This window comes from Ambystoma mexicanum, chromosome 5q (assembly GCF_040938575.1).
Source record: "Ambystoma mexicanum isolate Mex_15411 chromosome 5q, UKY_AmexF1_1, whole genome shotgun sequence".
NCBI classification, from domain to species: domain Eukaryota; kingdom Metazoa; phylum Chordata; class Amphibia; order Caudata; family Ambystomatidae; genus Ambystoma; species Ambystoma mexicanum.
Genome location: NC_090933.1, coordinates 1,127,142,188 through 1,127,163,997, shown reverse-complemented (window position 1 = coordinate 1,127,163,997; position 21,810 = coordinate 1,127,142,188).

Sequence of the window (21,810 nt, the reverse complement as noted above, 5' to 3'; positions counted from 1 at the left end):
CTCTTCGGGCCGCAGGTATCGCATTCCACCCTCTACTTGAAATAACTACTGAAACATTATGCAAAATCTATTAGTGCCAACCGCTTTACAACCAGATAAATTATACTTAACCACATTCCATTGCTGCCTGCACTAACTCGACTCCAGCGCCGTTGAGTTCCGGCGTTTAAACTTACCATTAAAGCCTGCCCACTATGAACCCAAATGAACTTCAGTACGGACATCATTAGAATTGACATTTCAACGAAATGACACTGCACTGTGGATGCGAACCCCCCTTCCTGCACAAGGTCCCCCTATCTGCGCTCCTATTGGTATTACGTATTTGGCTGTATCTGAATAAGATCCACCCTTACAGTCATATTATTTTAGTATCAACTGTTCCAAAGTGCTTAATAACCATCCGCCTTGAATATCATACTGTATCAAAATACCCATTTCATTGATTGCACTAAGCTCACCTATTACATTTTGTGCATCGCTTGATGACACTGTAAAGCTGTCTTTGTTGTGGCTGGCATCTTCTATGCCACCTGCAGATAGCCTACGCTCCAACGCTATATAGACCTGGCATTACAGTAGCATGCTCTAGCAATCTGAATTTATGCCTTTGACTAGCAAAAATGCTATCCCTGTTGTGATGTGGCTCCTGCTTGCCATAACCAAAACAGCGTGGATATTCGGAAAATTACTTAAAATATCTCATTGCTCATATATATCTTCAGCAGTTGACTGTGCTCTATGTTAAAGTTCTTTACTGTGCCTATCGCCAATAACCATGACAACTGCCTAAACCTTTCTGAACAGATCAAATGCTAAAGTGTAAGATCTAGCAACCAAATTGGAGTCCATACTTCGCTGCTAGAGCCAAGCATATTAAGACTCTTATGAATGACTAATCTCAGCCCTAGTGATTCACTGCACTACTAATTCCTTGTAGAATTATGCTTCTTACCAATTCCAACCTTGTTGCCTTAGGCATCCTACTAGCTATAGGCTTATTAGCAAGTTCCTGGAAACATGTGGAACATGTCGTATGCCACACCCTATATCTATAATGAGCTTGACAATGACTTCTGACGGTACACCTTCCTTCAACCCAACTAGCTGATTACTGCTATATAACACAACCCCCGCCCAGAGACCACCCCACCTCAACCAACCATGCAGTGTGACTGCCAGAAAAGCAAAGCTCCGCTCCAGACTGCGCAAATTATTCAAACCTCCTGCTAGATCCATAACTAACCCAGACCCTGGGAGAAAAAACGTACCTCCCCTGATCAAGCACAATCAACGTAACAAAACATCCAAAAAGTTCAACCACTCCCTTGCGGCACATCCTACTGGTGCAACACCTAGCCTCTCACCTCCGCCTCTACCAGACAACCCCATTCCAGGTCTCAAGGGGGCACTGATAAATGCCAGACCTCTAGTTGCGCACCCCACAGAGATATCTGACCTGATTTTAACAGAAAATTACGACTTTCTTGCCATCACCCAATCTTGGTTGCACTCTGCAGCAGGCCCTGCCCTCATGCTAGCAGTCCCTGATGGCTACACTATCCTGAGAGCAGATAGACGCGATGTGAGAGGAGGAGGCATCGCTCTCATTGCCAAATCTAGGCTTTCCATGAGACTTGCCCCTCCTCTAGACTTCCAATCTTGTGAAGCTCTCACAGTTAAAGTACCTATAGCCACTTCCCAGACCCACACCTCTTATACAGACCTCCAGGCCCCAGTGGGTCATTTGAAGAAGATATCTCCACTATTCTCTCCGATAACTTAAAAAGTACCTCACAAGTACTACTGTTAGGCGACTTTAACTTGGGCTTTAACGACCTACAAGACAAACAAGCAACTATCACTGCTAACATCATGTCTGAACTTGGCTTTACCCAGAGAGTTAAACTACCCACACACCACAAAGGTAGAGCACTCGATTGGGTGGCGGTTTACAACTGTAACAATGTCATCACTTCTGTTATCCCGCAAGCCTGGACAGACCATTATCTCCTGTCATTCACACTAGATACCATAAAGCCTATACCCAAACACACGCCTACCGCACCCTCCACTCAGACAACGAATAAAAAGAAAATCACCATAGACAGACTTATTCCCCTTATTCTTCCGACCCTTAATTCACTACCTAAGACCCTGAATCCCAGCATGCTAGTAGATGAGTTTAACAGTATCGTGACTACCTCACTTGATTCCATTGCCCCGCTCAAAACTAGACACAGCAAACCCAAAGCTCACCTCAACATGTGGTGCACCCCACATTTAAAAACTTTATGACTAGAAAAAAGAAGATGCAAAGCCTCCGGTAGACTACTTCCTTCTGTGGAAAACAAAACCAACTTTATTAACATATCATCCCAATATAAAAAAGAATTTTGTTTGACTAAACGAGAATCCGACAATAACCGAATTTTACAAGCTAAATGCAGCATGAAGGAACTATTCGTAAATTTAAAAGAACTAGAAACACCCATCCCAGTGCAAGATACCTGCACAAAAGATACAACCTGGTGCTCTAATATTCAGCATGCCCTAGCGAATAAAGTTACCACCCTTCAGGGCAAAAAAAAAAGGCATCTCTCACCACCTTGACCCCTCCTAATGCCACCCATGTATCACCTCAAAAACCCTTGTAATCTCAAAAACCATCTACCCGCTTCAGCTTCACCTAAATCTCCATTCTTGAGGTTGAAAAAGATATCTTATCACTCAAACCTTCAAACTGCCAAGGTGACCAATGTCCAGCCCAACTCATCAATGATACAGCGAGGGATTTGGCACTTTTCATATCCAAGCTTATTAATGCCTCATTTACCTCAGGCACTATATCTGGGAACCTTAAAGAATCCTGGCTACTCCCACTCTTAAAAAACAGACATTAGACCCAACCATACCAACAAATTACTGGCCCATTACTACAGTACCATTTCTTCTCATAATCTTAGACAAGGTAGCATACCTACAAATGCAGAACTACTTGGAACTCAACCATCTACTTGGAGCCCGCCAATCAGGTTTATGCCCACAACATGGAACGGAAACTGCTCTAATTGACCTCAAGGCTCAAAATGATGAGCACAGGGACAAGGGAAAATCATCCTTACTTCTCCTTCTCGACCTCTCGGCTGCATTTGACCTTGTGGACGACAAGGTCTTATGTAGCCATTTGGACTCAGCCGTGAATTTCTCTAAGGAAGCCATAGGGCCTCATTACAACTCAGGCGGTAAGGGGTTTACGGCAGCGTTAACAGCGCCGACCCTTACCGCCTGATTACGAGGTCCCCTAGCGCCATGGTGCTTTTAACACCTGCTTTTAGCAGGTGTTAAAATCCATGGCGCTAAGGGACCATGGAGTTAATTACGCCACCGTAATTTACGGTGGCGTAATTAATGCCTTCCCCACTCCCATTATGCCCTATGGGGCAAAAATGGGAATGGGGAAGGGTAAATGGGGATTGGGGACTTACCGCCCCGCCTAGGTCGGAATGGGGCGGTAAGTCCGCCAACCACCATGGCGTAAACGTAGTTTACGCCATGGTAGTAAAGTCACGGCCCAGGCGGTAACTTACCGCCTGGGTCGTAATGAGGCCCAGAGTCTGAATTGAATCATTCTTAAGCAACACGATTGTGAGAGTCTTCTCTCCCTCAGCAGCAGCCGACCCTATTCCTATCACATGTTGACTACCGCAGGGATCCTGCGTCTCGCCCACCCTGTACAACATATTCACCAAGCCCCTTTTCGATGATCTGGACCATCTTGGTATCACCTACACTAATTATGCAGATGATACTCAGATTCTCCTACTACTTTCTGGGGATTATGACAAGGATTTGGCTTTGGTGAACAGAGTCTACCTCAAGATCCAGGCATGGATGGCCGTTCACGTTCTATGCCTGAATGATGACAAAACCAATCTTATTATTTTGAGCACCCCTTCCAACCTGAAAAAAATAGTCCTTGAATACACCTCCTTTATGATCGATAGCAACTCTATCAAAGTTATCAAAGAGGTAAACACACTAGGTTTTTACTTCGACTCCACTCTATCATTTACCAAACAAGTTAACTCCATGGCCTCTGCTACCTCATATACATGCAAACTCATCAGAGCTGGCAAACAATTTCTCTCTAAAAATAGCTGTATTGTCCTTGCCAGAGCCCTCATTCTGACCAAATTGGACTATTGTAACTCCCTATACATTGGTTCCAACAAGTACATCATTAGAAGAATTCAAACACTCCAGAATAATGCCCTCAAAGCTGCCTTGGGCGTCGCAAGGAGAGCGCACATCTTCGAGATCAGAAAACAAAATAACAGGCTCTCCACAGACAACAAAATCCAGCTCAAAACTGCCTCACTCACTTACAAATGCCTGAATGATGCTGCACCCTGCTACCTCATGGAAAGATTCCATAAAAAACCTCGGCTAGGCCTACCAGAACAGCTAACACCAACTGCCTCTCTGTCCCTAGATTGAAGCTATCCAAAATCGGGGGCTGTAGCTTCCTTGTTAAAGGCACTCAACTCTGGAAATCTCTGCCCCCCTCCTTACGAGCTGATCAATCATCTAGGAACTTTAGACAGAATTGCATTAATTGGCTTAAAGCCAATGACCAATAATGCCTTGGTCATACAAGGTAACGCTGTAATATATCCCTAAACCTATTGTCTGTATTTGCATGTATTCTTTTCTGTGATATCATGGAACTGTATTTCCATGTTTTTCCTTGACTTGTATATATATTTGTGTAACTAAGCCGAGAGCTCTCTTGTAACCACTGCGCCCTGATACCCTCGGGTCTGGTGCGCAATACAAATAAAGAAAGAAACAGACAAACTAACAAACTAAAGTTAGGGTCACGCGAGTCCAGGTTTCAGTTTGACTGCTTCATGTAGTAGGACATGAATAACACAGTCCCAGTTGAAAGATCCACTTTAATGTGGATGCATGGAGCCCGCGCAGAACTCATTGAAGCTCTAATCCAGAAGATCCAAGTGCTAGATAGGAAGCGAAGAGGGGGGAGTTCTGAACGTGATGTACAGCTTCAATACTTGTCTTCCTTTTCAGTTGAAGATCCTCCACTTAAATGTTTTTTATAACATGCCTAATACCATACCTGAGTTTGGTGTCTAAGATTCAAATCTATGTTGCTTTGCATCGTCTTGCTTCCAAGGCCAATGAGTTGCCCCAGTGCTATCCTCCGTTCATTCCACTGGCCAGGTGAAAGGGCTATCACATGATTGTGAGTTTTGAGGTGGGTAAACTCATCAATATTGTCTAGGTGTCTTTTAGAGACCAAGGGGCTCATTACGAGGTTGGAGGTAAGGGGTTAACCGTGCCAGTAAAGGTGCCGGTGCTGTTAACCCCTTACCGCCGCATTACGAGGTCCTTTAGCGGGTCCCGCTAAGGGCGGCTGGTTTTACCAGGCGCCCTTAGTGGGAGCCGCTAAAGGACCAGCATGCTAACAATGGGCCTGTTATTAACGGGCCCGTTGTTAGCATGGTCCCCATTCCCATTGAGCCCTATGGGGGCTCGAATGGGAATGGGGATGGGTTCCCTGAATGGGGAAATACCGGGTCCTCCAGCGTTGGAATGGCCTGGTAATTCCCCATTCAGGAACCCAGACTCAATATGTGGTAAGGGGGTAGCCATGGCACTAATAGCACCATGGCTACCTCCAACCTCGTAATGACCCCCCAAGACTTAAAACAACAAGGCATAAAACATGTTAGAAATGTGGACTTCTCCATTCAATTTCTCCATACATACAAGAAATTCTAAGTAATGTTTCAATTGCCATAAAACATAATTATAAATATGGGGCATATGCTACACAGCATTAAAACCCATTCCAGCACTCAGCTCAAGGTTTAGAAGTTCCCTGGCACTGACCAAGGCCACATTATGCATATTAAATCTTCTTCAGGCCAAGTGTTCTGATGAGGAGCACCGGAGCTGAGGCAAGACACTGTATTCTCTTCATGCAATTAGATGCTAAGCTCTTGCTCAGAGAAAAGTTCTTTAGACATCAGTAAGCCTGGGTGAACCTATTAAGAGGAAGGGGGGTCACTATGACTTGGGCGGTAAAGGATATCGGGCACCGGTAAGGAGACCGGTGCCGGAAATCCCTTACCGCCCTAGCCCAAGGGACCATAAGGAACGTGTGGTCTGACCTTACCAGGCCGCTAATAACGGGCTTGCAAGTCGCGAGCCCGTTATTAGCATCATTCCCCAATACCATTTGAGCCCCCATAGGGCTCAATGGGAATGGGGAATGATTTGTTCAATGGGGATTTACCGGTCCCGCCAGGGTCGGACTGCACCAGTAAGTCCCCATTGAACAAGACCGGTCAGCCCGTTATTAGCACCCTCCCCATTCCCATTGGGCCCTATGGGGGCTCAAATGGTAATGGGGAATGATTTGTTCAATGGGGATTTACCGGTCCCGCCAGGGTCGGACTGCACCAGTAAGTCCTCATTGAACAAGACCGGTGCCGTTCCCGGTATTGGAGGCAGCCATGGTGCAAAATGAGCCCCGAAGTCTGAATTGCGCAAAAGTCAACCCATTATGCCAGAACAGTAGCCATTGCACTATTTGTGCCATGGCTGCCTCCAATAATGGGACCGGCACCGGTCTTGTTCAATGGGGACTTACCGGTGAAGTCCGACCCTGGCGGGACTTTTTTTCAAATATTTTCAAATGAGAACTGGCAGACATAAGTGCCTTATAATGATCCACAGATACTGCACATGCAAGACTGAAGTATTGAGATATTGCATCCTAGCCCGACTCTCTGTCAGAGACAACAAAGTTCTGCTGCCAGCTTGCTTCTCTTTAACTTGCTGCAGCCTTTGTACCCCCCATTAGACTGAAGGGACTGGTGCACAAGCTTAATGGGCACTTTGAGGAATCCACACTCCACCTTTTATCTTGCCAGCTCTTCATCTCATCAACTCCCCATGAAGTCCCTCCAGTAGGGTTCCTGCATCATTCTGAAGTGGAAGTTGTAGAGATATTAGTTGATATGTTCCTCTCTTCATTAAGTGGCAGTCCCCGATTTCAAGGACTATGGTCCATAATCCTGCCACAAAATTCTAGGAAAAGAAACAAGCTTTGTGTATCATCGAAACTCAACTTTATTCAAATAAAAATCAAAGATGCACAACTTAGGTTATGTAGTGAAAGTTACCACAGTCATATATATCCATATATTTGACAGTTGAAAAATGATATACACAATTAGACTCAGAGAGACAAAGCTTCACCTCACTGATGAGGCCCAACAAGGCTGAAACACGTGTATGGGGTTGCTTTTGGTACTCTTGTTCAGAGAGGAATTGCCATAGCATTTCGGTGCTGGACTGCCCATGTGGGCGGGACAAAAACTGATATGCAAATGGATATTTCCCATCTGCGAAAGGTACAGTGAGCAAAAAGCGTTTGCTGCACACTCTCATCTCAGAACAGGTTATCATGCCATGTTCTTTCTGGAGAGGAGCGCCTGCTACCTTCTTTGAAATGTTTGCAAGGAACTTGGGGTTGGTCACCCTGAGTTACCTGGGGGCAACCAGACGTGGACACCCTGCTCACTGTGCTCAGAGAGACAAAGCTTCACCTCACTAATGAGGCCCAACAAGGCTGAAACATGTGTATGGGATTTCTTATGGTACTCTTGTTCAGAAAGGAATTGCCATAGCATTTTGGTGATGGACTGCCCATGTGGGCGGGACAATAACTGATATGCAAATGGGTATTTCCCATATGTGAAAGGTACAGTAAGCAAAAAGCGTGTGCTGCACACTCTCATCTCAGAACAGGTTATCATGCCATGTTCTTTCGGGAGAGGAGCACCTGGTACCTTCTTTGAAACACAATGAGACTTAGCCTGCCTGTGAGAATCGCACTATGAGGTGGTACAGAGCCACACCATACCTATTAAATATATTTTTAAAAATATTATCCTAAATAATCCAGGCTATTTCTAAGCAGCATCCTCAATTCTATGAGAACTCTGCGGCTTATTGGTCAATATATTCAAAGCTTTCTCTCCAATTCAACGTTGCATGTCACTTGTTATTTTAGGACAAAATAATAAGCACTTTGTGTTCCCCAATATTGAAAACAAGTGGAACTATCAGAGAAGGGTTGCATAAATCACAGTATGCAAATTCAATAAAAATCAACTTCCTCTATGTTAGTCTTGTACTATGGTTTACTAATATGTGGATGCAATTTAAATGTAGTCTTATAATGAAGTGTGTCAGAATTCTACAGGTTTGGTTTAGGTATTTTCAATTCAGAACACATGCAATATGTATTTTTGTTTTGGATCAAACTATAATCTCAAGTGGTTTTAAAATCAGTGCATTTTTCATTACACAGTTCTTGAGATCAGCAAGGAACATCACCGATCCTAGGTAATCTACCAGTGAGCTAGGCAGCTTGTGGTCTGCTTCCATGCATTCAGAACGACCTCAGGTTTCCTTCTCTCCAGGTTACCTTCTGGACAAGGCTCATCCCCTTCTAAATATTATCCAGGATCAGCACTCCATCTGGAATAGCAATACTCCCTTCAGTGGCCCTTATGAAATCCCAGCTCTTAAATTAGTATTTCTCTGAAGAAATTCACTCTCATCCTCTGTTTGTTCCCTATTTATTGTCTGTGATATTCGCACACTTTGTGGTTGATGACCTTGTACATTTTTTATTGGTCAAGTACTTCAATTGGTTTACTAAATAGTCAGAAACTCCCAAAGAATGCCGCCTCCAATCTGTGCAATTAAATATGAATATGAAAAAAGGTGGGGGCCGATATGCTTTACTTCTAAATGCAAAAGAAGATTTTCTTTTATATTCTGTCACAGAAAAATAACACATTGATAAAATGCAGATCTCTTTAAACTGCCTGAGCAGACGGATGCATGTGTATGCAACATGACTTTTTGAAGTCATATTTCATAAAGTTATCAATATTAATAGTTTTGTTAATTTTTTATGAATAGGACATTTGATTGTTTAGATAGAGTGGAATCTCACAATAACAATGCAACTTTTGTCCTAAGCTGTTTAATTTCAGAGTTATCATAAACAAATCGCGTTTGACTGGCATTGGATAATTCTACATTCTAAATCTTGCACGCACTTTAAACTCTGCAGATAATATCTTGTGTTCAGCACAATTACTCATGCGACAACAATGCAACCCTCTCCTTTATCCTATGCTTTTTTATTTCAGAGTTATCATTGAAATCGCTTTTGACTGGCACTGGATAATACTACATTTTAAATCATGCCCCACCCCGCTTTAAAATTATATTACAGAGCTGAGAAGAAAACAAGTCTTGGCATGAGAATGCAACACATTTTTGTCATGTAAATTTGACAATAATGCATTTGCAACCTTTAACGCATACACAATTATCTGGGCTCGGATCCTAAAGAATCTACTGAAGAAGTTTTGTCACTCCCAGGAGATTCCAGAGTCTTGGCAGCAATCTATCTTATTGCCAATTTACAAGAAGGGAGACCGATTGATTCTGACAAATTATAGATTGCTGTCTCTTTTACACGTGACAGAAGTAGGTGGATGATAATCAACTACTCCAGTTCAATCAGCCTGGCTTCCACCCGGGGAGTTCTAGCACTCACAATCTTAGGTCCCTGGACATGCTACTTTGGAGAGCAATTGTTAAGGGAGGGCCTACCATGTACATCATCTTCTTGGACTCTAAGGCAGCATTCAACACTTTGGCAGATTAACCATAACGTTTCTTTTAACAACATCTTTTTCATTGAATTTCATGGGGTTTTATTAGTGCAACTTAACTATAAGGTCCCTTCAACAAAGTTTTTTCAGTAAATGTTATCATGTTTTACCAGTGCACTCTAATTTGCTACAACTTACTGATATCATACTTACTCCAACATAGCAACATTTGTCTCCAATTTAGAAAGTTTCACCTTAAAATCCTGCCATTCCACACCTTCTAGCATTATTTTTAAACACTTCTATACACTTTTTGCAATATTTACCACTGTTTTTGTGTTCTTCGATGTTCACAAACGTCTGATATCATTGTGGACTTTTCAGACATGTCACATGACCACGTGCTTGAGCACGGCATGATGACGTGTCTGCGAGCGTGTCTGAACTTCGCAAATGGGTCTGTGCTTTGCGAACAGTTTGGAACTGCACTTTTCAGCTCAACAACAAACATTGAAGCACAAGATTTACCCTTGCAAGCTCCCACACCTATTCATGCTCATTATCAATTAACAATCTAGCACGGAGCACATACTTGCAGGAATATTAGGAAAACTGCTATTTATCAGCTAGGGCCATCCCGCATCCCCAAGAGCTACCACCAGAACCAGCTGGAGGACCTACACAACACAAGAAGCACAATACTTCAAAAGACAATCAAGAAGCCCAGGAAGATGAGGAAGAAGAAGTACCTACCTCCAACACCCAGGGAGAATCATGGGCGTGGCAGTTCTTTACCACTGTTAAAAAATAAGCTTAAAGACTCCATATGCTTTTAATTTTCCAGTAAAGTAGTTAGATTCAATAAGATTACCCAACATTCCCATTAGCATGCATTTTCGACTGTGCTAATGGAAATAATGGCCAACTGTATACTAGAGAAAAAGAAAAAGCACAGAAACAAATTTCTGTCCGAAATCCTTCTCTCTAGTATACAATAAACACCATTATCCATTGCTGTTTATAACCATCCAGTCTCTGAATCCCCCAGTGTAGCCCATGCCTTTTTAGAAAACCCAAATTGCACGTGCACACATCACACAAAACAGCCCTTCTAATCTTTTTACTGTTATGTATGTAACACTCCCTCATTGGCTGCTTTAAACCATTCACACATATATCCAAAAATCACTTAAAAAAACTTTACATATTGCCTATCAACATATTAAACATCCAGCCACCAACTGCCACTTAACAATGTTCTACAAATCCTTTGCATCTACATTTTCCATACGTATACCAAAGAATTGTACATAGTGCACATATGCATTATGCAGTGCCAGAAGAACATAAATAAATGGGGCAGTACAGATGGACACGTGCTCATGGGAGCCCAGAAGGGAAGTGCCAAAGGATCCCAAGGTGGGAGGCCACTAAGTAACTGCTGGCGCAGAGGAGTCCGAAGGGTGGGTTACATCTTAACCGTAACGTTCCTTTAACAGAGTTTTTTCTATCAATTGAATAGGTTTTTATAAGTGAAAGTGTTTCATAATGTTACATCACTGTATATAAGTTATTAATAATTCCTCTTTTAACATATATGAAAGAACTATGACCCTCCTTTAACAAACATATGTTTTGCAACGCATACCTATGTGAGTCATTATCAGCAGTGCATACCACAATAGGCATATCAGAGTAGACATTTGTCCTTGCCAAAGGCCAGGCCCTTTGCCCATGCCACAAAAGTTATACAACTATTTTTTGCACTTATGTCTCAACAATTTCAAAAAAGTAAAACACTGGACATATTTCCAAAAGCACCCTTTCTGGTCCTTGCTGATGGTCCGCTCACAACTTTGCTACAATCCCGTCCAGCACTCCAGGCTGCAGCCGTGAGCAAGTTGTCTTTCCCATTCAAATCTAGGGCTTCAGCCATGCTGCATGGCTGCAACTTTGCTGCAATCCTGTCTAGCACTCCGGGCTGCAGTCGCAAGCTGATTATTTTTCCCATTTAAACCTACAGCTTTGTCCATGCCGCATACCCCAATAAGTAAATCAAAATAGGCATTCGTCCTTGTCGAGGGCCAGGTCCATTGTCCATGCACCAAATTTATATCACTATTTTATGTGCCAGTGCTCACGGCAGAAAAGTTTTATCACTATTTTCTGTACTTGCCTTTCCACACTTTCAAAAAAAATAAAACACAGCACAGATTGGCAAAAGCATCCTTTCAGGCCCTTGCTGTTGCTCCTTGCGCAGGTTTTTTTTGTCATTCAGTACAGCACTTCAGGCTGTATCCGCAAGTGAAATATTTCTTTCCGTTCAGACCCAGGGTCTTCATGTGACTGACATGAGAGTAGGAAGGGTAAGAGGTAACGCTGAGAGAATCTGGAATGCAAACTTTGAGGAGGGAGCTGTATGGTCATCGTATGGATGACTTAATTTTGTTAGGTAAGAAGGGAATTTGCCAGGTTGAGAACTCATAAATACTTCCATCCCTAGACTTGTGCTGGTTGCTGGAGGCGGAGGGCTAAAGAAAGGGGTTGTATACTTATATTTCGAATATCATGTTTTCGTATATCCATATCCATGCTGATGCCTTGACTTGTTGTAATAGAGTTACTAACCTTTTAGAAGCAAAGTGTATCGCCCTATCAACAGTTAAGTTGTAGTTATGAGCAGACAGAAAATGCTGGCTTCTCTTAATGAGTTGTTAGTGAATAAAGGTGACGATTCTAAGTATTCTATGCTGAAATGCATGCTCTAATGAATTGTATTACATCCAGTCAGTGGATTTTGTTTAAGGGAGATTTTGGTTTGTGAATTTGGAAATGATGTTGTTATATGTATATGTTTGTACAATCCAATACTGTTTTCCTTCACTCTTGCAGATGCAGGAGTGCAGATTTGGTGCATGTCAGTGATTTGTTGATCTGCCTCTTTGTGCATTAGGTCATGTCAAATCATTGACTGAAAACTAGCTTCATCCGTGTGTACATTAAAGGTCGTGTGGTTGTTCATATTGTTCAAAATACTATATTAAGAGGTGAAATGTGAGATCCACTCATTTAACTTAGTTGTGAAAGACAAATGAACTTGCCAGAAAGCATGCCAATGGGCGTTCATCTGGCACTTTAATTAAGTAATTCAAGAGCCACGAGATTATGCCTTTCATAATTTGTGCAAGGAGGATAATTGCGCCAGAATAACTGCAGACACAAAAGTGATGGGTGGAAGGTTTTGAATTAATCTGAACCACTGGCATTGCTCTGGGCGACCTTCCACACCACTGTTTTTTAGCCTGCCTGCGACATTGCAAAAGGGGTCCAGCCATATGCAAATCAGCCAGGTACTGCCACCAATGGTAGCTGCCCAGCCCGAACTGCTAGGCCATGTCCCCGCTGCACGGAAACACAAGCAACCCCAGACATGTTTCGGCCTTGTTGGGCCTCCTCAATGAGGTGCAGCTTGGTTCCCTATGGCGCAGCGAGCAAGGGACCCACGTCTGGGCATACCCTCTCTCACATAGTGAGACAAACTATAGACACAAAAGTGATGGGTGGAAGGTTTTGAATGAATCTGAACCACTGGCATTGCTCAGGGCAACCTTCCACACCACCGTTGTTTAGCCTGTCTGTGCCATTGCAGAAGGGGTCCAGCCATATGCAAATAAGCCAGGTACTGCCACCAATGGTAGCTGCCTAGCCCGATCTGCTAGGGCAGGTCCCCTCTGCAAGGAAACACAAGCAACCCAGACATGTTTCGGCCTTGTTGGGCCTCCTCAGTGAGGTGCAGCTTGGTTCCATATGGCACAGCGAGCAAGGGACGCACGTCTGGGCATACCCTCTCTCACATACTGAGACAAACTATGGACACAAAAGTGATGGGTGGAAGGTTTTGAATAAATCTGAAACACTGTCATTGCTTGTGGTCTCATGCAGAAGGGATGTGACCAAGCAGTTTGGGCTGGACTGCCCCTTTAGGGGTGGGACCAAGCCTGATTTGCATATGGTCTTTCCCCTTCTGTAATGGCTTGGCAGGAGAAGAACTATGGTCTGGAGGGTTGCCCAGAGCAACGCCAGAGGTTAGGATTAAATCCAAACCTTCCAGCCATCAACTCTTTTGTTTTGCGATAGTCACCCCAAGTGGGACGGGTATGCCCAGATGTGGGTCCCATGCCTGCTGGGCCTAGAGACCCAAGCTACTCCTCACTTATGAGGCCCAACAAGGCTGAAACATGTTTGGGGATGCTTGTGGTCCCTTGCAGAAGGGATGTGACCAAGCAGTTTGGGCTGGACTGCCCTTTTAGGGGTGGGACCATGCCTGATTTGCATATGGTCTTTCCCCTTCTGTAATGGTTTGGCAGGAGAAGAACAATGGTCTGGAGGGTTGCCCAGAGCAACTCCAGAGGTTAGGATTCATTCCAAACCTTCCAGTCATCAACTCTGTTGTTTTGCAATAGTAACCCCGAGTGGTACGGGTATGCCCAGACGTGGGTCCCATGCCTGCTGGGCCTAGAGACCCGAGATATTCCTCACTGATGAGGCCCAACAAGGCTGAAACATGTTTCGGGATGCTTGTGGTTTCATGCAGAAGGGATGTGACCAAGCAGTTTGGGCTGGACTGTCCCTTTAGGGGTGGGACCAAGCCTGATTTGCATATGGTCTTTCTCCTTCTGTAATGTCTTGGCAGGAGAAGAACGATAGTCTGGAGGGTTGCCAAGAGCAACGCCACAGGTTAGGATTAATTCCAAACCTTCCAGCCATCAACTATTTTGTTTTGCGATAGTCACCCGAGTGGGACGGGTATGCCCTGACGTGGGTCCTGTGTCTGCTGGGCATAGAGACCCAAGCTACTCCTCATTTATGTGGCCCAACAAGGCTGAAACATGTTTGGGGATGCTTGTGGTCTCGTGCAGAAGGGATGTGACCAAGCAATTCGGGCTGGACTGCCCCTTTAGGGGTGGGACCAAGCCTGATTTGCATATGGTCTTTCCCCTTCTGTAATGGCTTGGCAGGAGAAGAACGATGGTCTGGAGGGTTGCGAAGAGCAACGCCAGTGGTTAGAATTAATTCCAAACCTTCCAGCCAATCAACTCTGTTGTTGTGCGATAGTCACCTCGAGTGGGACGGGTATGCCCAGACGTGGTCCCGTGCCTGCTGGGTGTAGAGACCCAAGCTACTCCTCACTGATGAGGCACAACAAGGCTGAAACATGTTTGGGGATGCTTGTGGTCTCGTGCAGAAGGGATGTGACCAAGCAGTTTGGGCTGGACTGCCCTTTTAGGGGTGGGACCAAGCCTGATTTGCATATGGTCTTTCCCCTTTTGTAATGGCTTGGCAGGAGAAGAACGATGGTCTGGAGGAATGCCCAGAGGAACACCAGAGGTTAGGATTAATTCCAAACCTTCTAGCCATCAACCCTTTTGTTTTGCGATAGTCACCCCGAGTGGGACGGGTATGCCCAGACGTGGGTCCCGTGCCTGCTGGGCCTAGAGACCCAGGCTACTCCTAACTGATGAGGCCCAACAAGGCTGAAACATGTTCAGGGATGCTTGTGGTCTCATGCAGAAGGGATGTGACCAAGCAGTTCGGGCTGGACTGCCCCTTTAGGGGTGGGACCAAGCCTGATTTGCATATAGTCTTTCCTCTTCTGTAATGTCTTGGCAGGAGAAGAAAGATGGTCTGGAGGGTTGCCCAGAGCAACACCAGAGGTTAGGATTAATTCCAAACCTTCCAGCCATCAACTATTTTGTTTTGCGATAGTCATCCTGAGTGGGAAGGGTATGCCCAGACGTGGGTCCTGTGCCTGCTGGGCCTAGAGACCCAAGCTACTCCTCACTTATGAGGCCCAACAAGGCTGAAACATGTTTGGGGATGCTTGTGGTCTCTTACAGAAGGGATGTCACCAAGCAGTTTGGACTGGACTGCCCTTTTAGGGGTGGGACCAAGCCTGATTTGCATATGGTCTTTCCCCTTCTGTAATGGCTTGGCAGGAGAAGAATGATGGTCTGGAGGGTTGCCCAGAGCAACACCAGTGGTTAGGATTAATTCCAAACCTTCCAGCCATCAACTCTGTTGTTTTGCGATAGTCACCTCGAGTGGGACGGGTATGCCCAGACGTGGTCCCGTGCCTGCTGGGCCTAGAGACCCAAGCTACTTCTCACTGATGAGGCCCAACAAGGCTGAAACATGTTTTGGGATGCTTGTGGTCTCGTGCAGAAGGGATGTGACCAAGCAGTTTGGGCTGGACTGCCCCTTTAGGGGTGGGACCAAGCCTGATTTGCATATGGTCTTTCCCCTTCTGTAATGGCTTGGCAGGAGAAGAATGATGGTCTGGAGGGTTGCCCAGAGCAACGCCAGTGGTTAGGATTAATTCCAAACCTTCCAGCCATCAACTCTGTTGTTTTGCGATAGTCACCTCGAGTGGGACGGGTATGCCCAGACGTGGTCCCGTGCCTGCTGGGCCTAGAGACCCAAGCTACTCCTCACTGATGAGGCCCAACAAGGCTGAAACATGTTTTGGGATGCTTGTGGTCTCGTGCAGAAGGGATGTGACCAAGCAGTTTGGGTTGGACTGCCCCTTTAGGGGTGGGACCAAGCCTGATTTGCATATGGTCTTTCCCCTTCTGTAATGCTTGGCAGGAGAAGAACGATAGTCTGGAGGGTTGCCAAGAGCAATGCCAGAGGTTAGGATTAATTCCAAACCTTCCAGCCATCAACTATTTTGTTTTGCGATAGTCACCCCGAGTGGGACGGGTATGCCCAGACGTGGGTGCTGTGTCTGCTGGGCCTAGAGACCCAAGCTACTCCTCATTTATGTTGCCCAACAAGGCTGAAACATGTTTGGGGATGCTTGTGGTCTCGTGCAGAAGGGATGTGACCAAGCAGTTCAGGCTGGACTGCCCCTTTAGGGGTGGGACCAAGCCTGATTTGCATATAGTCTTTCCCCTTCTGTAATGGCTTGGCAGGAGAAGAACGATGGTCTGGAGGGTTGCCCAGAGCAACGCCAGAGGTTAGGATTCATTCCAAACCTTCCAGTCATCAACTCTGTTGTTTTGCAATAGTAACCCCGAGTGGTACGGGTATGCCCAGACGTGGGTCCCATGCCTGCTGGGCCTAGAGACCCGAGATATTCCTCACTGATGAGGCCCAACAAGGCTGAAACATGTTTCGGGATGCTTGTGGTTTCATGCAGAAGGGATGTGACCAAGCAGTTTGGGCTGGACTGTCCCTTTAGGGGTGGGACCAAGCCTGATTTGCATATGGTCTTTCTCCTTCTGTAATGTCTTGGCAGGAGAAGAACGATAGTCTGGAGGGTTGCCAAGAGCAACGCCACAGGTTAGGATTAATTCCAAACCTTCCAGCCATCAACTATTTTGTTTTGCGATAGTCACCCGAGTGGGACGGGTATGCCCTGACGTGGGTCCTGTGTCTGCTGGGCATAGAGACCCAAGCTACTCCTCATTTATGTGGCCCAACAAGGCTGAAACATGTTTGGGGATGCTTGTGGTCTCGTTCAGAAGGGATGTGACCAAGCAATTCGGGCTGGACTGCCCCTTTAGGGGTGGGACCAAGCCTGATTTGCATATGGTCTTTCCCCTTCTGTAATGGCTTGGCAGGAGAAGAACGATGGTCTGGAGGGTTGCCAAGAGCAATGCCAGAGGTTAGGATTAATTCCAAACCTTCCACCCATCAACTATTTTGTTTTGCGATTGTCACCCCGAGTGGGACGGGTATGCCCAGACGTGGGTGCTGTGTCTGCTGGGCCTAGAGACCCAAGCTACTCCTCATTTATGTGGCCCAACAAGGCTGAAACATGTTTGGGGATGCTTGTGGTCTCGTGCAGAAGGGATGTGACCAAGCAATTCGGGCTGGACTGCCCCTTTAGGGGTGGGACCAAGCCTGATTTGCATATGGTCTTTCCCCTTCTGTAATGGCTTGGCAGGAGAAGAACGATGGTCTGGAGGGTTGCGAAGAGCAACGCCAGTGGTTAGAATTAATTCCAAACCTTCCAGCCATCAACTCTGTTGTTGTGCGATAGTCACCTCGAGTGGGACGGGTATGCCCAGACGTGGGTCCCGTGCCTGCTGGGCCTAGAGACCCAGGCTACTCCTAACTGATGAGGCCCAACAAGGCTGAAACATGTTCAGGGATGCTTGTGGTCTCATGCAGAAGGGATGTGACCAAGCAGTTCGGGCTGGACTGCCCCTTTAGGGGTGGGACCAAGCCTGATTTGCATATGGTCTTTCCCCTTCTGTAATGGCTTGGCAGGAGAAGAACGATGGTCTGGAGGAATGCCCAAAGGAACACCAGAGGTTAGGATTAATTCCAAACCTTCCAGCCATCAACCCTTTTGTTTTGCGATAGTCACCCCGAGTGGGACGGGTATGCCCAGACGTGGGTCCCGTGCCTGCTGGGCCTAGAGACCCAGGCTACTCCTAACTGATGAGGCCCAACAAGGCTGAAACATGTTCAGGGATGCTTGTGGTCTCATGCAGAAGGGATGTGACCAAGCAGTTCGGGCTGGACTGCCCCTTTAGGGGTGGGACCAAGCCTGATTTGCATATAGTCTTTCCTCTTCTGTAATGTCTTGGCAGGAGAAGAAAGATGGTCTGGAGGGTTGCCCAGAGCAACACCAGAGGTTAGGATTAATTCCAAACCTTCCAGCCATCAACTATTTTGTTTTGCGATAGTCATCCTGAGTGGGAAGGGTATGCCCAGACGTGGGTCCTGTGCCTGCTGGGCCTAGAGACCCAAGCTACTCCTCACTTATGAGGCCCAACAAGGCTGAAACATGTTTGGGGATGCTTGTGGTCTCTTGCAGAAGGGATGTCACCAAGCAGTTTGGACTGGACTGCCCTTTTAGGGGTGGGACCAAGCCTGATTTGCATATGGTCTTTCCCCTTCTGTAATGGCTTGGCAGGAGAAGAATGATGGTCTGGAGGGTTGCCCAGAGCAACACCAGTGGTTAGGATTAATTCCAAACCTTCCAGCCATCAACTCTGTTGTTTTGCGATAGTCACCTCGAGTGGGACGGGTATGCCCAGACGTGGTCCCGTGCCTGCTGGGCCTAGAGACCCAAGCTACTCCTCACTGATGAGGCCCAACAAGGCTGAAACATGTTTTGGGATGCTTGTGGTCTCGTGCAGAAGGGATGTGACCAAGCAGTTTGGGCTGGACTGCCCCTTTAGGGGTGGGACCAAGCCTGATTTGCATATGGTCTTTCCCCTTCTGTAATGGCTTGGCAGGAGAAGAATGATGGTCTGGAGGGTTGCCCAGAGCAACGCCAGTGGTTAGGATTAATTCCAAACCTTCCAGCCATCAACTCTGTTGTTTTGCGATAGTCACCTCGAGTGGGACGGGTATGCCCAGACGTGGTCCCGTGCCTGCTGGGCCTAGAGACCCAAGCTACTCCTCACTGATGAGGCCCAACAAGGCTGAAACATGTTTTGGGATGCTTGTGGTCTCGTGCAGAAGGGATGTGACCAAGCAGTTTGGGTTGGACTGCCCCTTTAGGGGTGGGACCAAGCCTGATTTGCATATGGTCTTTCCCCTTCTGTAATGCTTGGCAGGAGAAGAACGATAGTCTGGAGGGTTGCCAAGAGCAATGCCAGAGGTTAGGATTAATTCCAAACCTTCCAGCCATCAACTATTTTGTTTTGCGATAGTCACCCCGAGTGGGACGGGTATGCCCAGACGTGGGTGCTGTGTCTGCTGGGCCTAGAGACCCAAGCTACTCCTCATTTATGTTGCCCAACAAGGCTGAAACATGTTTGGGGATGCTTGTGGTCTCGTGCAGAAGGGATGTGACCAAGCAGTTCAGGCTGGACTGCCCCTTTAGGGGTGGGACCAAGCCTGATTTGCATATAGTCTTTCCCCTTCTGTAATGGCTTGGCAGGAGAAGAACGATGGTCTGGAGGAATGCCCAAAGGAACACCAGAGGTTAGGATTAATTCTAAACCTTCCAGCCATCAACCCTTTTTTTTTTTTGCGATAGTCACCCCGAGTGGGTCGGGTATGCCCAGAGGTGGGTCCCGTGCCTGCTGGGCCTAGAGACCCAAGCTACTCCTCACTGATGAGGCCCAACAAGGCTGAAACATGTTTAGGGATGCTTGTGGTCTCATGCAGAAGGGATGTGACCAAGCAGGGTGGGCTGGACTGTCCCTTTAGGGGTGGGACCAAGCCTGATTTGCATATGGTCTTTCCCCTTCTGTAATGTCTTTGCAGGAGAAGAACGATAGTCTGGAGGGTTGCCAAGCGCAACGCCAGAGGTTAGGATTAATTCCAAACCTTCCAGCCATCAACTCTTTTGTTTTGTGAAAGTCACCACGAGTGGAACGGGTATGCCCAGATGTGGGTCCGGTGCCTGCTGGGCCTAGAGACCCAAGCTCCTCCTCACTGATGAGGCCCAACAAGGCTGAAACATGTTTGGGGATGCTTGTGGTCTCTTGCAGAAGGGATGTGTCCAAGCAGTTTGGGCTGGACTGCCCTTTTAGGGGTGGGACCAAGCTTGATTTGCATATGGTCTTTCCCCTTCTGTAATGGTTTGACAGGAGAATAACGATGGTCTGGAGGGTTGCCCAGAGCAACACCAGAGGTTAGGATTAATTCCAAACCTTCCAGCCATCAACTATTTTGTTTTGCGATAGTCATCCCGAGTGGGACGGGTATGCCCAGACGTGGGTCCTGTGCCTGCTGGGCCTAGACACCCAAGCTACTTCTCACTTATGCGGCCCAACAAGGCTGAAACATGTTTGGGGATGCTTGTGGTCTCTTGCAGAAGGGATGTGTCCAAGCAGTTTGGGCTGGACTGCCCTTTTAGGGGTGGGACCAAGCCTGATTTGCATATGGTCTTTCCCCTTCTGTAATGGTTTGGCAGGAGAAGAATGATGGTCTGGAGGGTTGCCCAGAGCAACTCCAGAGGTTGGGATTCATTTCAAACCTTCCAGTCATCAACTCTGTTGTTTTGCGATAGTCATCCCGAGTGGGACGGGTATGCCCAGACGTGGGTCCTGTGTCTGCTGGGCCTAGAGACCCGAGATATTCCTCACTGATGAGGCCCAACAAGGCTGAAACATGTTTCGGGATGCTTGTGGTTTCATGCAGAAGGGATGTGACCAAGCAGTATGGGCTGGACTGTCCCTTTAGGGGTGGGACCAAGCCTGATTTGCATATGGTCTTTCTCCTTCTGTAATGTCTTGGCAGGAGAAGAACGATAGTCTGGAGGGTTGCCAAGAGCAACGCCAGTGGTTAGAATTAATTCCAAACCTTCCAGCCATCAACTCTGTTGTTTTGCGATAGTCACCTCGAGTGGGACGGGTATGCCCAGACGTGGTCCTGTGCCTGCTGGGCCTAGAGACCCAAGCTACTCCTCACTGATGAGGCCCAAGAAGGCTGAAACATGTTTGGGGATGCTTGTGGTCTCGTGCAGAAGGGATGTGACCAAGCAGTTTGGGCTGGACTGCCCCTTTAGGGGTGGGACCAAGCCTGATTTGCATATGGTCTTTCCCCTTCTGTAATGTCTTGGCAAGAGAAGAACGATAGTATGGAGGGTTGACAAGAGCAATGCCAGAGGTTAGGATTAATTCCAAACCTTCCAGCCATCAACTCTTTTGTTTTTTGCGATAGTCACCCCAAGTGGGACAGGTATGCCCAGATGTGGGTCCCGTACCTGCTGGGCCTAGAGACCCACGTTTCTCCTCACTGATGAGGCCCAACAAGGCTGAAACATGTTTGGGGATGCTTGTAGTCTCATGCAGAAGGGATGTGACCAAGCAGTTCGGGCTGGACTGCCCCTTTAGGGGTGAGACCAAGCCTGATTTGCATATGGTCTTTCCCCTTCTGTAATGGCTTGGCAGGAGAAGAACGATGGTCTGGAGGAATGCCCAAAGGAACACCAGAGGTTAGGATTAATTCCAAACCTCCCAGCCATCAACCCTTTTTTTTTGCGATAGTCACCCCGAGTTGGACGGGTATGCCCAGACGTGGGTCCCGTGCCTGCTGTGCCTAGAGACCCAAGCTACTCCCAAGTGATGAGGCCCAACAAGGCTGAAACATGTTTAGGGATGCTTGTGGT